We start from the raw sequence: 15633 nt of genomic DNA on the forward strand, positions 1-15633 counted from the left end.
TGTACTTCTCAAAGTATCATCTCCAATGCTTGATTCAGTACTAATTAAGCTCTGATAATCACCTTCAAACCTTCCTTGAACCTTCTCTATGGTCTTCTCATATGATCTTCAATATTCACACATACCATGTTACAATACCATAACCTTACTTACAATATTCTACTATATCTCTATCTCACAAATGAGATCTTACATATATACCAAAACCTAGGACCAAATGTGTAGGTCGGCTTACCAAGAATATTACAATTAACCCAATTACAAATAAGTCAAGATGTGATGCATCATGTTGGCTCAATACATTTACAACAATATCCAATTAATAAATCATCTCCATAATGTGTCATGCTCATTTGATAATGCATGTCGGTCCATAACCTAGACCAGGTTGTCGGTAACAACAAATATGTCAACCCAATTAGACTAATAACCAAAATACCAAAACCAAGTGTCCAAACCATGTCTTCGACATAACTAAGTGATCTCTAGATGACAACAAGTCATCTTTAGTGCCGGTGTACAATATAACTGTAAAGCGGAAAATCGCGGTCGAACCCTAGTTGGTCTCCCTTCTTCTAACTCCAAGGAGAGAGAAGGGAGGTTCGCTAGGATTCAATGGGTTTTCACTTAGGGGGAAGACTTTACATTCAAAAGAGGGGTTGAAACTCATAAGATTCAATCCCACATGATGTAAGATTGGATGCCAAATGAATTTCAAGGGTTTGGAAAGCAAAGCTACCCTCTTTCGTAAAGAAAGTTGATTAAGGAAATTAAGCTAAGGATGCATAGAAAGTCATAAAGATTCGCTTATAAACTGAGTTTGGGTTATAGGATGAAGCTGCAGACCTAGAATTAGCAGTAAAATGTCGATACGGCGCTGTCTTGCAAATTTGAGCAAAAGTTGTCAGGATGATGGCGCCCGGCGCCACGGTCCTCCGAAAAATCCGCGAAACGAAGGGGGATCTGTTCGTCTCTGCACAAGGATTCCAGATCTTCAATTTCAGCCGCGTACCTGCAACCTACACATAGAAAAGCGAAGACGATTGGGGGGTTAGGGATTAGGGGTTTGCCTTTAGGTCAAACCCCGGTTTTGGAATTAACCAAGAAATGAGCAAGAGCTGTAAATGTAAATGACTGTAAAACAAGTACTAATACCTTGTTCTAAGGATGTTTGTATCCTTATGTGCGAAGGTTTAGATGTTGTATGTTGTAGCATGTAGTATGTGATCTCCTCTTCAATGGTTGAATCCTTGTCTTGAATGCAACACTTAGCCTTGAATGGAGACTTGAAATGATCAATTGCTTGAAAGAATGCTTGAATGCCTGAATGCTTGAGTATAGTTTCCATGCCTTTTCCATCATATCGAATGAAAGAGGAAAATGTCATTTATATACTTGTCAATTAGGGCTGATAGACTGATTTTCCCGACCTTAGGCCGACCAGGGAATGTAATTTTCCAAATTGCAATCAAAAAGACCCGAGCCTCTTAGGAGACCGGGCCCAAAATAGGACCCAGGGACCAGGGCGCTGGGTGCCATGGTCCTGGAGGACCAGGGCGCTGGGCGCCCTAGTCCTGGAGGACCAGGGCGTTGGGCGCTCTGGTCCCACCTCCCGGGGCAGCAGGGTGCAAGGAGGTTCAGGCCAGGGTGCATGAAAAATGCAGTTTTTAGTGTCGTGAGCAAGTTTTGGGGTCTCCATTCAGGTTGCGTGTTGCGTCGCCATCGTGAAGACCGAAATGCAGTCGAAATTGCAAGTGTCACAATTTTAGGATGCTACAATAACCTATCGGTGAACAATATTCTGGTGACTGTGCATAAGTCACTAAACATGCTGGTGAACATAATGTGTCAGTTTAACATGACCAAAGATCTCCTGAAAGATAAGTGTTGACATCAATGACAAAACAAATGCAACACATCTATAATACCAACAATCTCCCCCTTTGGCATTGATAACAACACAAGATGGAAAAACATCTTAGAGCCAAAACAAAATGGCAAAAACCAAAAACCAACAATCTCTAGAATAGATCAATACCAAAAATCAAAATACAAATGCAGCGAGTATATATCTCTCCCCTAATGAATAATGTCTCCCCATAGGATAATGTTTTTCTATAAATATGTCTCCCTCTTTGACATCAAATGCCAAAGCAATACAAATACTAGAACATACAACCAGCTCATAGAACCAATTACAATAACCAATTGTTTTAACAAACTACTCCCCCTGAGAAGTATCTCTCCTCCATCAAAATTGAAAAAATATTTCTCTGTTAATTCTATTAGTTTGATGCCAATCATCAACTGTCTAAGTCTCTACTGGTGAAGGTATTACCCCAAGTCGCTCTCTGAGATATTCAAAGGGTTCCTTATGCAAAGGCTTAGTAAAGATATCTGCAATGTTCTCTTTAGTATTCACATAAACCAATCTCACTTCTTTTGCTTCAACATTCTCTTTCCGAAAATTATATTTGATAGAAACATGTTTATTCTTAGAGTGAAATACTAGATTTTTTGAAATATCAATTGCTGCTGAATTATCACAATAAATGATTATAGGTTCTTTACATTTTACCTTTATGTCCTTCAACATTTGTTTAATCCATAATACATGAGTAAAATTTGTTGTTGCTGCAACATATTGTGATTCTACTATTGATAATGATGTACAACTATGTTTCTTGCTCAGCCATGAAATCAATCTGCTACTAAGAAAGAATGCCCCGTTGGTGGTGCTCTTTCTGTCATCTACATCTCCTACCCAATTTGCATCCGTGTATGCACATAAATCAAAATTTTCATCTTTAGGATACCATAAACCAAGATTCGTTGTGCCTTGTAGATACCAGAAAATCCTTTTCACTGCTTATTCATGATTTTCTCTAGGATTACTTTGAAATCTTGAAACAATACATACTGCATTTATTATATCAGGTCTTGTTTGTGTCAAATACAGTAAACCTCCAATCATAGATTTATATCTTGTTAGATTAACAGGAGCTGAATCATTCTTCAATGTCAATTTATTAGTTATAGTCATAGGAGTACTTACTGATTTGGAATTTTCCATACCAAATTTCTTCAATAGTTCCTTCAAGTACTTTGTTTGACATATGAATATACCTTTATTAGTTTGTGAAATCTGAAATCCTAAAAATAATTTTATCTCCCCAATCATAGACATTTCAAACTCTTCCTACATCTTTTTAGCAAAGTCTTTACACAATCCATCTTCTCCTCCAAAAAATGATATCATCAACAAAAACTTCAATAACCAAGATGTCTTCATCAGTCACTTTGAAATATAAGTTGTTGTCAGCATTACCTTTAGTGTAACCAAGATTCAAAAGATATTTGTCCAATCTAGCATGCCAAGCTCTAGGAGCTTGCTTCAATCCATACAAAGCTTTCCTTAATTTGCAAACCATATCTTTATCATTTGTTAATGAAAATCTATCAGATTGTTCAATGTAAACTTCCTCTTCAAGATCACCATTCAAAAGCACACATTTTACATCCATTTGATATACTTTATAGTTCTTGTGAGCTCAAAGGCAAGAAATAATCTGACTACCTCAATTCTAGCTACCGATGCAAAGGTTTCATTGTAATCAATTCCCTCTTTCTGTGAATATCCTTTACACACTAATCTTGCTTTATTTCTGAATACCCATTTAGTTCCAATTACATTTTTGTCTTTAGGCCAAGGAACCAATGTCCATGTATTGTTCTTTTCAATTTGTTTTAATTTATCTTCCATATCTTTAATCCAATGTTTATCTTAACATGCCTTAATAACAGATGCTGGTTCAATTTGAGAAATTAAACATACATCTTTATTTTCCATTCTTCCTCTTGTCATAACACCTTGATACTTATTCCCAATTATTTGACTTTCAGAGTGATTCAGTCTTACATTCCTAGGTGTGTTCACTTGTTGTTGTTCTTCAGTCACTGTCAAATTCTCTGATGATGTCGGTGTGACTGGATCCACATTCTATATTGGTGCACTCTATATAGGTTCATTTATGATCATCTCAACTGCCGGTTCAAAATCCATAGATCTTGAATTTCCTCTAGATTGTTCATCTATCTTCACATTTGCACTCTCAATGATTTTCAACAATCTTTTGTTAAAACATCTATATGATTTTCTCTTAGATGAATAACCAAGAAATATTCCTTCATCACTTCTAGGATCAAATTTACCAATATACTCATTTCTCCTAATATAACATTTGCTTCCAAATATTTTGAAGTATTTAAGAGTAGGAGTATTAGCAAACCATAGTTCATAAAGGGTCTTATCGGTTTCACCTTTGATGTGAACTCTATTAAAAGTGTAAACCATTGTATTCATTGCTTCTCTCCAGTACACATGAGGTAGATTTGCTTCTAATATCATGCTTCTAGCTGCATCCAGAATAGTTTCATTCTTCCTTTCCACAACTCCATTTTGCTGAGGTGTCTGAGGTGCTGATAGTTGTCTTCTGATTCCATTCACTTCATAAAATGTATTAAACTCCTTATATGTAAATTCAACTTCTTGATTTGTCGTTAAACATTTGATTTTCTTACCAGTTTAATTCTCTACCATTGCCTTCAATAGTTTGAATTTCCCAAATTCTTCTGATTTCTCCCTGAGAAAAGTAACCCAACACATTCTAGAATAATCATCAATGATTAGCATAAAGTATCTATCTCCATGTAGACTTGTTCTTGCCGGACCACACAAGTCAGTATGAATTAAATCAAAAACATTATTAGACTTCTTAGAAATACTCTTAAAGGTTGTTCTAACTTGTTTTTCCATTTGACATTCCTTACATACTGAATTATGAGGTTTTACAATCTTAGGTAAATCCCTTACTACCTTAGATGAACTGATCTCTATAATGCAATCAAAATTCACATGAAAAAGTCTTTTATGCCATAACCAACTTTCATCACTATGTGCAATCAAGCATGTCTTTTCATTGTTATTCAAATGAAAGATATTACCTCTAGTTTGATTACCAGTTGAAATCTCCAAACTAGTTCTATTCATGATTTTGCATCTACCATTCTTGAACTATAACCAAAATCCCTTTTCAACTAATTGACCAACACTCAAAATATTATGCTTCAAACCTTCAACATAATAAATGTTGTCAGTATTGTGCTTACCATCAAAAGATATAATACCTTTTCCTTTGATCAAACATGATTTATCATCCCCAAATCTTACTAGACCTCCATTGTACTCCTGAAAAAGATAATAATTTACTTTTATCACTAGTCATATGATGTGAACATCCGGAATCTATAATCCATTCATCATTTTCTTCAATTTTAGTTACCAGAGCCTTCTATACCGATGGAATAGTAGGTGTCGGTTGATCTTCTTTTATTGCAAAAAAAGCCCATCCATTGTCTATCGGTTCTTCATCAGAATCATCAGTAATTCCTTCATCAGCATTGTAACATCGTTTGTCTTTATTCTTCTTAAATCTGTATCTTTGATATTCATGGCTAGGTTTATATGTTCTTTTCGCTTCTTCTCTCAATGTTACATATCTATCAGGACATCTAGATACCTTATGACCAACTTTATTACAATTAAAAAATTTAAATGGTGCTTTACCTTCATACTTACTTCCAATAGGACCTTTAGGCATTTTCCTTGCAAATAGTGCTTCAAGTTCTGCCAATTCTTCATTTTCCTTCATGATATCTTCAAGTTCTCTTGCATAAAGTGTTTTCAAATCAGATTTGTTAGATGATGATGATGATGATGATGCTTTGAAGGCTAAATCTGTCTTAATTGTAGCAACATGACCAAATTCCTCAAGCTCAAATGTTGAAAGTTTTCCAACCAAGGTATCTCTAGATACTGATGTATTAGGCATTGTTCTCAATTCATTAATAGTAGTTACCTTCATTTTGTATGCCGGTGGAAATTCTCATAAAACTTTAGAAACAATCTCATCTTCACTTAAGGAACCTCCACAACATTATATTCCAAAAACAATTCCATTTACCCTTTACATAAAAGCAAAAATTCTTTCATCTTCTTCCATTCTCAAATTTTCATACCTGACCTAGAAGAATTTTAGTTTTGGAATTTTGACAGTGGTGTCTTCTTCATTCAATATCTCCAATTTATGTCAAATAGCTTTAGCAGTAGATCACTCTAATAATCCCATGATTTGTTGATCTGACAATGCACTCAAAAGTGCTTATGTTGCTTTGCAATCATTCTCTTGATCCTTACCCAATGTTGGTGGATTAGGTTGATTCGGTGTAGGACCAACATAGTCATTCTCTGTAACATCCCATATGTCTCTTCCAATGCAATTCAGATGTGTATCCATTTTGATCTTCCATATACCATAGTTAGTTCCATCAAGTTTCGGAATGTCCTTCCTAAAAATATTTGTTGCCATAGAATCTCCTCAAGTTGTTAAACTTCTGCAAAAAGAGGACTAAGCACTGATACCAATTGTTAGGACCCAGAGGCAACTGAGAGGGGGGTGAATCAGTTGTCATTAATTTCAACCCATATATAACTTAATCAAACTTGATACTTAATACCGGTAAACCAAACTTATTGACGGTTGATAGATTTATAGTTAATATTAATACCAGTGAAAGTCAATGCATAAAATAGAAAGAGAAACAACATCCACAACACATAACATAGAGATTTGTACGTGGAGACCCTATAAGGGGACAAAACATGGTACAAAACCTTACCCACAATTAGATGCTACTACTGTAGATAGTATGTGTGTACAAATGGGGTCTAGACATGTAGAAAGGCCAACCGCTTAGAGCTCACTACTCAATCACAAAATAGGAGTCACACTGACTACAATTGGATGGTTAAATCCAATGATAATGTACTACTCAAAGTAGCATCTCAAATGTGCGATTTAGTACTAGTTAAGCTCTTATAATCACCTTCAAACCTTCCTTGAACCTTCTCTATGGTTTTCTCATATGCTCTTCAATATTTGCACATACCATGTTACAATACCATAACCTTACTTACAATATTCTACTATATCTCTATCTCACAAATGAGATCTTACATATATACCAAAACCTAGGACCAAATGTGTAGGTCTGCTTACCAAGAATATTACAATTAAACCAATTAAAATTAAGTCAAGATGTGATGCATCATGTTGGCTCAATACATTTATAACAATATCCAATTAATAAATCATCTCCATAACGTGTCATGCTAATCTGATAATGCATATTGGTCCATAACCTAGACCAAGTTGCTGGTAACAGCAAGTATGTCAACCCAATTAGACTAATAACCAAAATACCAGAACCAAGTGTCCAAACCATGTCTTCAACATAACCAAGTTATTTCCAGATAATAAGAAGTCATCTTCAGTGTCGGTGTACAATATAACATGCTGGTGAACAATATTCCAGTGATTGTGCATAAGTCACTAAACATGCTGGTGAACATAATGTGTCGGTTTAACATAACCAAAGATCTCTTGAAGGATAAGTGTTGACATCAATGACAAAACAAATGAAACACATCCATAATACCAATAGAGGATTAAAGAGTCCCCAACTTACATGATTTGGAATTACTAGATGAGCATCAATAGAATGCATTCAATCATCTAAAAAAAATATCAGCAATGCATGAGCTGCAGTTACAATCATAAGGTAAAATATCAAATATTTGAAGTAGGTGACTTTGTCCTAAGAGAAAACCACAAATATCAACAAGACAAAGAAATGGAGTAATTTTGAAACAAATTGGCTTGGTCCTTATGTTATCACAATAATTTATGGCTCGGGTGCATGCATGTTATCAATGCCACAAGGAGAACCATTGGATGATCCTATCAACAACATGCACCTTCACACATTCTATACATAGATTTTCAAACAATCCTATTATAAATACAAAAAAATATTGAAAATACAAAAAACTGAAAACTAAAAAAAAATATTAAAAATACGAAAAGAAAGAAAAATTAAAAAAAATGAAGAGAAATAAATTTATCATATTAGGACCCGAAGGCAACTGATAGGGGGGGGGGGTGGTGAATCAGTTGTCAATTAATTTAAACCCAAATATAACTTAGCCAAACTTAATGCATAATACTGGTAAACCAAACTTTATGTCGGTTGATAGTTTAATAGTTAATTACAGTACCGGTAAAGTTTAATGCATAAAACAGAAAGATAGGTAACATCCACAACACATAACACAGAGATTTGTACGTGGAAGCCCTATAAGGGGAAAAACCATGGTGGGAAACCTTACCCACAATAAGATGATACTACTGTAGATAGTATGTGTGTACAATAAGGGGTCTGCACATGCAGAAAGGTCAACTTCCTAGAGCTCACTACTCAATCACAAAATGGGAGTCACACTGACTACAATTGGATGACTAAATCCAATGATAGTGTACTACTCAAATAGCATCTTCATATGCTCGATTCAGTATCGGTTAAGCTCTGTTTGCCTTCTCCAAACCTTTTTTGAATCTTCAGATGATATTTTCATGTATAGCTCTCCTTATATTCACATATACCTTATTACAATCCTATACCACACCTTCTACATAATCTCATAAATGAGATCTTACACATATACCAAAACCTAAGACCAAATGTTTAGTTCGGCTTACAAAGAATATTACAATTAAATCAATTACAAAGAAATCAATATGTGATGCATAATTTCATCTCAATGCATTTACAATAATAACAAATCATCTCCATAATGTGTCGTGTTGATCTGGAATAGATAATGCTTACCGGTCCATAACCTAGACCTATTTTCTGGTAACAACAAATATGAAAACTTGATTAGACCAATAACCAAATTATCAAAACAAAGTGTCCAAACAATTTATTCGACATAACCAAGTAATCCCCAAGTCATCCTTAGTGTCGGTGAACAATATAACCTATCAGTGAACCAGATATCGGTGACTGTGCATAAGTCACTGAACATGCCGGTGAACATAACCAAAGATCTCCAAGTGCTGATAGGTGTTGACAAGTGTTGACTTCAATGACAAAACCAGTGCAACACATCCAAAATAAAAACAATCTCCCCCTTTGGCATTGATGGCAACACAAGATGGAAAAACCATCTAAGTGCCAAAGCAGAAATGCCAAAAACCAAAAACCAACAATCTCCCAAAGAGATCATTAACCAGAAATGAAAATACAGATACAGAGAGTAACAATTTCTCCCAAATGAATAATCTCTCCCCAAAAGATAATGTGTTTTTCCATATAGATATCTCCCCCTTTGACATCAAATGCCAAAGCAATACAAAAACTAAATTAAACAGTTCATACAACTTATTACAAAATACCAACTTATCCAATTTATCCAATTATTCCCCCTGAGAAGTAGCTCTCGTCATCAAAGCTGGAAAAATATTTCTTTGTTAATTCTATTGGTTTGATGCTAAGCATCAAATGTCCAAGTCTCTACCGGTGAGGGTATAACTGCAAGTTGCTCTCTGAGATATTCAAAAGTTTCCTTAGGCAAAGGCTTAGTAAAAATATCTACAATCTTCTCTTTAGTATTCACATAAACCAATTTCACTTCTTTTGCTTCAACATTTTCTTTCAAAAAATTGAATTTGATAGAAACATTTTTAGTTTTAGAGTGAAATATCAAATTCTTTGATATATCAATTGATGCCATATTATCACAGTAAATAATTATAGGTTCTTTGCATTTTACCTTTATGTCCTTCAACATTTGCTTAATCCATAATACCTGTGTACAATTAGTTGTTGGTGCAATATATTGTGATTTTGTTGTTGATAAAGATGTACAAATTTGTTTCTTGCTCAACCATGATATTAGTCTGCTACCAAGAAAGAATGCTCTATGGGTGGTACTCTTTCTGTCATCTACATCTCCAACCCAATTTGCATCTTTGTATGCACATAAATCAAAATTTTCATCTTTAGGATACCATAAACCAAGATTTGTTGTGCCTTGTAGATTCTGGAAAATCATTTTCACTTCTGATTCATGATTTTCTTCAGGATTACTTTGAAATCTTGAAACAATACATACTGCATTCATAATATCAGGTCTTGTTTGTGTCAAATATAGTAAACCTCCAATCATAGACTTGTATTTTGTCTGATTAACAGGTGTTGATTCATCCTTCAAAGATAGTTTATTAGTTGTAGTCATAGGTGTACTTACCGGTTTAGAGTTTTCCATGCCAAATTTCTTAAGTAATTCCTTCAAGTACTTTGATTGATTTATGAATATACCTTTACTAGTCTGTGAAATTTGTAGTCCTAAGAAGAATTTTATCTCCTAAATCATAGACATTTCAAATTCTTCTTGCATCTTATTAGAAAAGTCTTTACACAATCCATCTTCTCTTCCAAAAATGATATCATCAACAAAAACTTCAATAACCAAGATGTCATCATTAGTCACTTTATAGTATAAGTTGTTGTTAGCATTACCTTTAGCATATCCAAGCTTCAAAAGATATTTGTCCAATCTAGCATACCAAGCTCTAGGAGCTTGCTTTAATCCATATAAAGCTTTCCTTAACCTGCAAACCATATCTTTGTCATCTGTCAAATAAAATCCATCACGTTGTTCAATGTAAACTTCCTCTTCAAGATCACCATTTAGATATGCACATTTAACATCCATTTGATATACTTTATAGTTCTTGTGTGATGCAAAAGCTAAAAATAGTCTAACTACCTCAATTCTAGCTACCACTGCAAAGGTTTCATTATAATCAATTCCTTCTTTCTTTGAATATCCTTTACACATTAAATCTTGCTTTGTTTTTTATTACCTTACCATCTTCATTAAGTTTATTTTTGAATACCCAGTTAGTTCAAATTACATTTTTATTTTTAGGCCGGGGAACCAATGTTCATATGTTATTCTTTTCAATTTGTTCCAATTCATCTTCCATAGCTTTAATCCAATATTTATCTTTACATGCCTCAATAATTGATGTTGGTTCAATTTGAGAAATTAGACATACCTCTTCATTTTCTAGTCATCCTCTTGTCATAAATCCTTGATACTTGTTTCCAATTATTTGACTTTCAAAGTGATTCAATCTTACATACATGGGTGTATTTACTTGCTACTGTTCTTCAGTCACTATGGAATTTTCAGATGATGCTAGTGTGACTGGATCAACATTTTGTACTAGTGTATTCATTGTAGGTTTGTTTGCAATTATCTCTATTGTCGGTGCAGAGACCATTGACCTTGAATTACCTCTAAACTGTTCATCAATCTTCACATTTGCACTCTCAACAATTTTCTGCAATCTCTTATTAAAAAATCTATATGCCTTGCTCTTAGATGAATAACCAAGAAATATTCCTTCATCACTTCTAGGATCAAATTTGCCAATATAATCATCTCTCCTAATATAACATTTGCTTCCAAATATTCTAATATATTTAAGAGTAGGAGTATTACCAAGCCATAGTTCATGAGGGGTCTTACCAGTTTCACCTTTGATGTGAACTCTGTTGAATGTGTAAACCGTTTTATTCACTGCTTCTCTCCAATATACATGAGGTAGGTTTGCTTATGATATCATCCTTCTAGCTGCATCCAGAATATTTTTGTTCTTTCTTTCCACAACTCCATTCTGCTGGGGTGTCTGGGGTGCTGATAACTCTCTTCTGATTCCATTCACTTCACAAAATGTATTAAATTCTTTAGATGTGAATTCACCTCCTCGATCTGATCTCAAACATTTGATTTTCTTGCCGGTTTCATTCTCTACCATCACTTTGAATAATTTGAATTTCCCAAAAGCTTCTAATTTCTCCTTGAGAAAAGTAACCCAACACATTCTAGAATAATCATTAATGATTAGCATAAAATATCTATCTCCTTGTAAACTTCTAGTTCTTGCTGGACCTCATAAATCAATATGAATTGAGTCAATAACATTATTAGATTTCTCTATAATACTATTAAAAGTTGTTCTAACTTGCTTTCTAAATTGACATTCCTTACATACCGGATTGTGAGGTTTAACAATCTTAGGTAAATCCCTTACTACCTTAGTTGTACTAATCTTCACAATGCAATCAAAATTTACATGACAAAGTCTCTTATGTGATAGCTAACTTTCATCAATATGTGCAATCAAACATGCTTTCTCATTGTTATTCAAATGAAAGATATTACCTCTAGTTTGATTGCCGGTTGCAATTTCCAAACTAGTTTTGTTCATGATTTTGCATTTACAATTCTTGAATTATAACTAAAATTCTTTTTCAACTAATTGACCAACACTCAAAAGATTATGCTTCAAACCTTCAACATAGTAAACATTATTAGTATTGTACTTACCATCAAAAGATATAGTGCCTTTTCCTTTGATCAAACAAGCTTTATCATCCCCAAATCTTACTAGACCTCCACTGTATTCCTAAAAAGTTAAGAATTTAGTTTTATCACCATTCATATGATGTGAACATCCATAATCAATGATCCATTCGTTCTTTTCTTCAATTTTAGCTGTCAGGGCCTGCTCTACTAGTTTAATAGTAGGTGTCGGTTGATCTTCTGTTATAGCAACAAAAGCCCATCCATTGTCTATCGGTTCCTCGTCAGAATCATCAGTTATTCCTTCATCAGCATAATAACATGATTTGTCTCTATTCTTCTTAAATCTGTATCTCTGATATTCATGGTTAGGCTTATATGTTCTTTTAACTTCTTCTTTCAATCTTGCATGTCAATCAGGACACCTAGATCCCATATGACCAATTTTATTGAAATTAAAACATTTAAATGGCTCTTTGCCTTCATAATTACTTCCAACTAGACCTTTAGGCATTTTCCTTACAAATAGTGCTTCAAGTTCTTCAAGTTCTTCATTCTCTCTTCTGATGTCTTCAAGTTCTCTAGCATAGAGTGCTTTCCAATCAGATTTTTTAGATGATGATAATGATGATGATGATGATGATTTTGATGTTGCAGATGATGAAGCTTTGAAAGCCAAATCTATCTTAATTGTAGCAACAAGACCAAATTCCTCAAGTTCAAAAGCTGAAAGTTTTCCAACCAAAGTATCTCTAGATACTGATGTATTAGGCATTGTTCTCAATTCATTAATAGTAGTAAGTTTCATTTTATATGCTGGTGGCAATTCTCTTAAAACTCTAGAAACAATTTCATCTTTACTTAAGGATCCTCCACAACATTGTATACCCAAAATTTTTTTATTTACTCTTTCCATAAAAGAAGAAATCATTTCATCTTCTTCCATTTTTAGATTTTCATACTTGACCCTGAAGCATTCCAGTTTTGCAATTTTGACTATGGTATTACCTTCATTTAATGTCTCCAATTTGTCCCAAATAGATTTAGCAGTAGATCGGTCTGATAATCCCATGATTTTGTGATCTGAATGTGCTCAAAAGTGCTTCTCTTGCTTTGCAATCATTCTACTGATATTTAGCCAAGGGTGGTGGATTAGGTTGACTTTGAGTAGGACCAACATAGCCATTCTTTGTAACATCCCATATGTCTTTTCCAATGCAATTCAGATGTGTCTCCATTCTGATCTTCCATATACCATAGTTAGTTCCATCAAGCTTCGAATTGTCCTTCCTGAAATAGTTAGTTGCCATAGAATCTCCTCAAGTTGTTAAACTTCTGCAAAAGGAGGACTAGGCTCTGATACCAATTGTTAGGACTCATAGGTAACTGAGAGGGGGGGCGGAGTGAATCAATTATCAATTAATTTCAACTTAAATATAACTTAACCAAACTTAATGCATAATACCGATAAACCAAACTTTATGTCGGTTGGTAGTTTAACAGTTAATTACAGTATCGGTAAAGTTTAATGCATAAAACAAAAAGACAAATAACATCCACAACACATAACACATAGATTTGTACATGGAAACTGTATAAGGGGAAAAACTACGGTGGGAAAATTACCCACAATTAGATGATACTACTACAGATAGTATGTGTGTACAATATGGGGTCTGTACATGCAAAAAGGCCAACTGCCTACAGCTCACTGCTCAATCACAAAATGGGAGTCACACTAACTACAATTCAATGACTAAATCCAATGATAATGTACTGCTCAAAATAGAATCTTCATATGATGGATTCAGTACCGGTTAAGCTCTGATTTCCTTCTCCAAACCTTTCTTGAATCTTCAGATGATGTCTACATGTATAGCTCTACTTATATTCATATATACCTTATTACAATCCTTTACCACCCCTTCTACATAATCTCACAAATGAGATCTTACATATATACCGAAACCTAAGACCAAATGTGTAGGTCGGCTTACAAAAAATATTACAATTAAATCAATTAAAAATGAATCAATATGCGATGCATCATGTCGGCTCAATACATTTACAATAATAACAAATCATTTCCATAACGTTTCATGCTGATTTGGAATAGATAATGCTTGTCAGTCCATAATTTAGACCTATTTGCTGGTAATAGAAAATATGAAAACTATATTAGACCAATAACCAAATTACCAAAACAAAGTGTATAAACAATGTATTCAACATAACCAAGTAATCTCCAAGTCATCCTTAGTGTCAGTGAACAATATAACCTACCGGTGAACTAGATACCGATGACTGTGCATAAGTCACTTAACATGTCGGTGAACATAACCAAAGATCTCCAAGTGTTGACATCAATGACAAAACCAATGCAACACATCCAAAATAACAACATATCCAACAGTGAAAACCACTTCAATGACACCTTGGGCAAGTACTATGGTGAAAATCGGGTTATTGGCACTATGTGTAGGGACTTTTTCTCCTCCCTCCTTCAAGACTCAACATCATCCCTTTACTTTGTACACACTCACAACCTATCATTCCATAATAAATTTTTCCATCCTCACTATGGTTTATTATTGATTTACCTAAGATTGGTTCACCATCTATAATAAATTCTTTCCACTTTTTCCTTCACCCATAATGAATCAGGTCCTATCTATAACTGGGGGCATATCCTAAACCTAGTGATGGAAGTGAATCCTTGGCATCACATGTTGTGAGGAGAATCATATTTTTATTCCTTCCTTATTTCTACACAAAATATATAATAAAATATCACTTGCATCACCGATCCAAAATAAAAAAATTTGCTTTTCTACGCAATAAAGTATTTCTTTCATGGAGTAAATCAATTTCAAATGAGACACAAGCAATAGAGGGATTTTAAAAAATTAGTCTTTTGATATAATTTGATTACAATAGGGTTTCTTAGTGCTATCTATCCTTTATGAAGATGACAACCTTGTGGCCAAACCAAATAGGTTAACACATATGGCAAGAAGCATTTGTGACTTGAAGATTTTAATATCTATTAGTGTCAAGTCTTTGATTTTCTTTTGATTTTCTTTTTTATTATGTCATGTTTCCTATGCTTCTCAAGGATGTCGATGGAATAAAGTGGTTGGGATGGGGTATGATCACCTCTTTACTGCTTGTGGATGATCTCTTAGTAGAACTATGACTCGTCCAAGGATATGAGGATACTATGGGCCTAGTGTGAACATGGGAATTCCATGTTTGCGACTATCTGATCTCCATGTAGATTACGCAATGACTATCTA

The sequence above is a fragment of the Cryptomeria japonica genome, chromosome 1 (assembly GCF_030272615.1).
Source record: "Cryptomeria japonica chromosome 1, Sugi_1.0, whole genome shotgun sequence".
Classification (NCBI taxonomy): domain Eukaryota; kingdom Viridiplantae; phylum Streptophyta; class Pinopsida; order Cupressales; family Cupressaceae; genus Cryptomeria; species Cryptomeria japonica.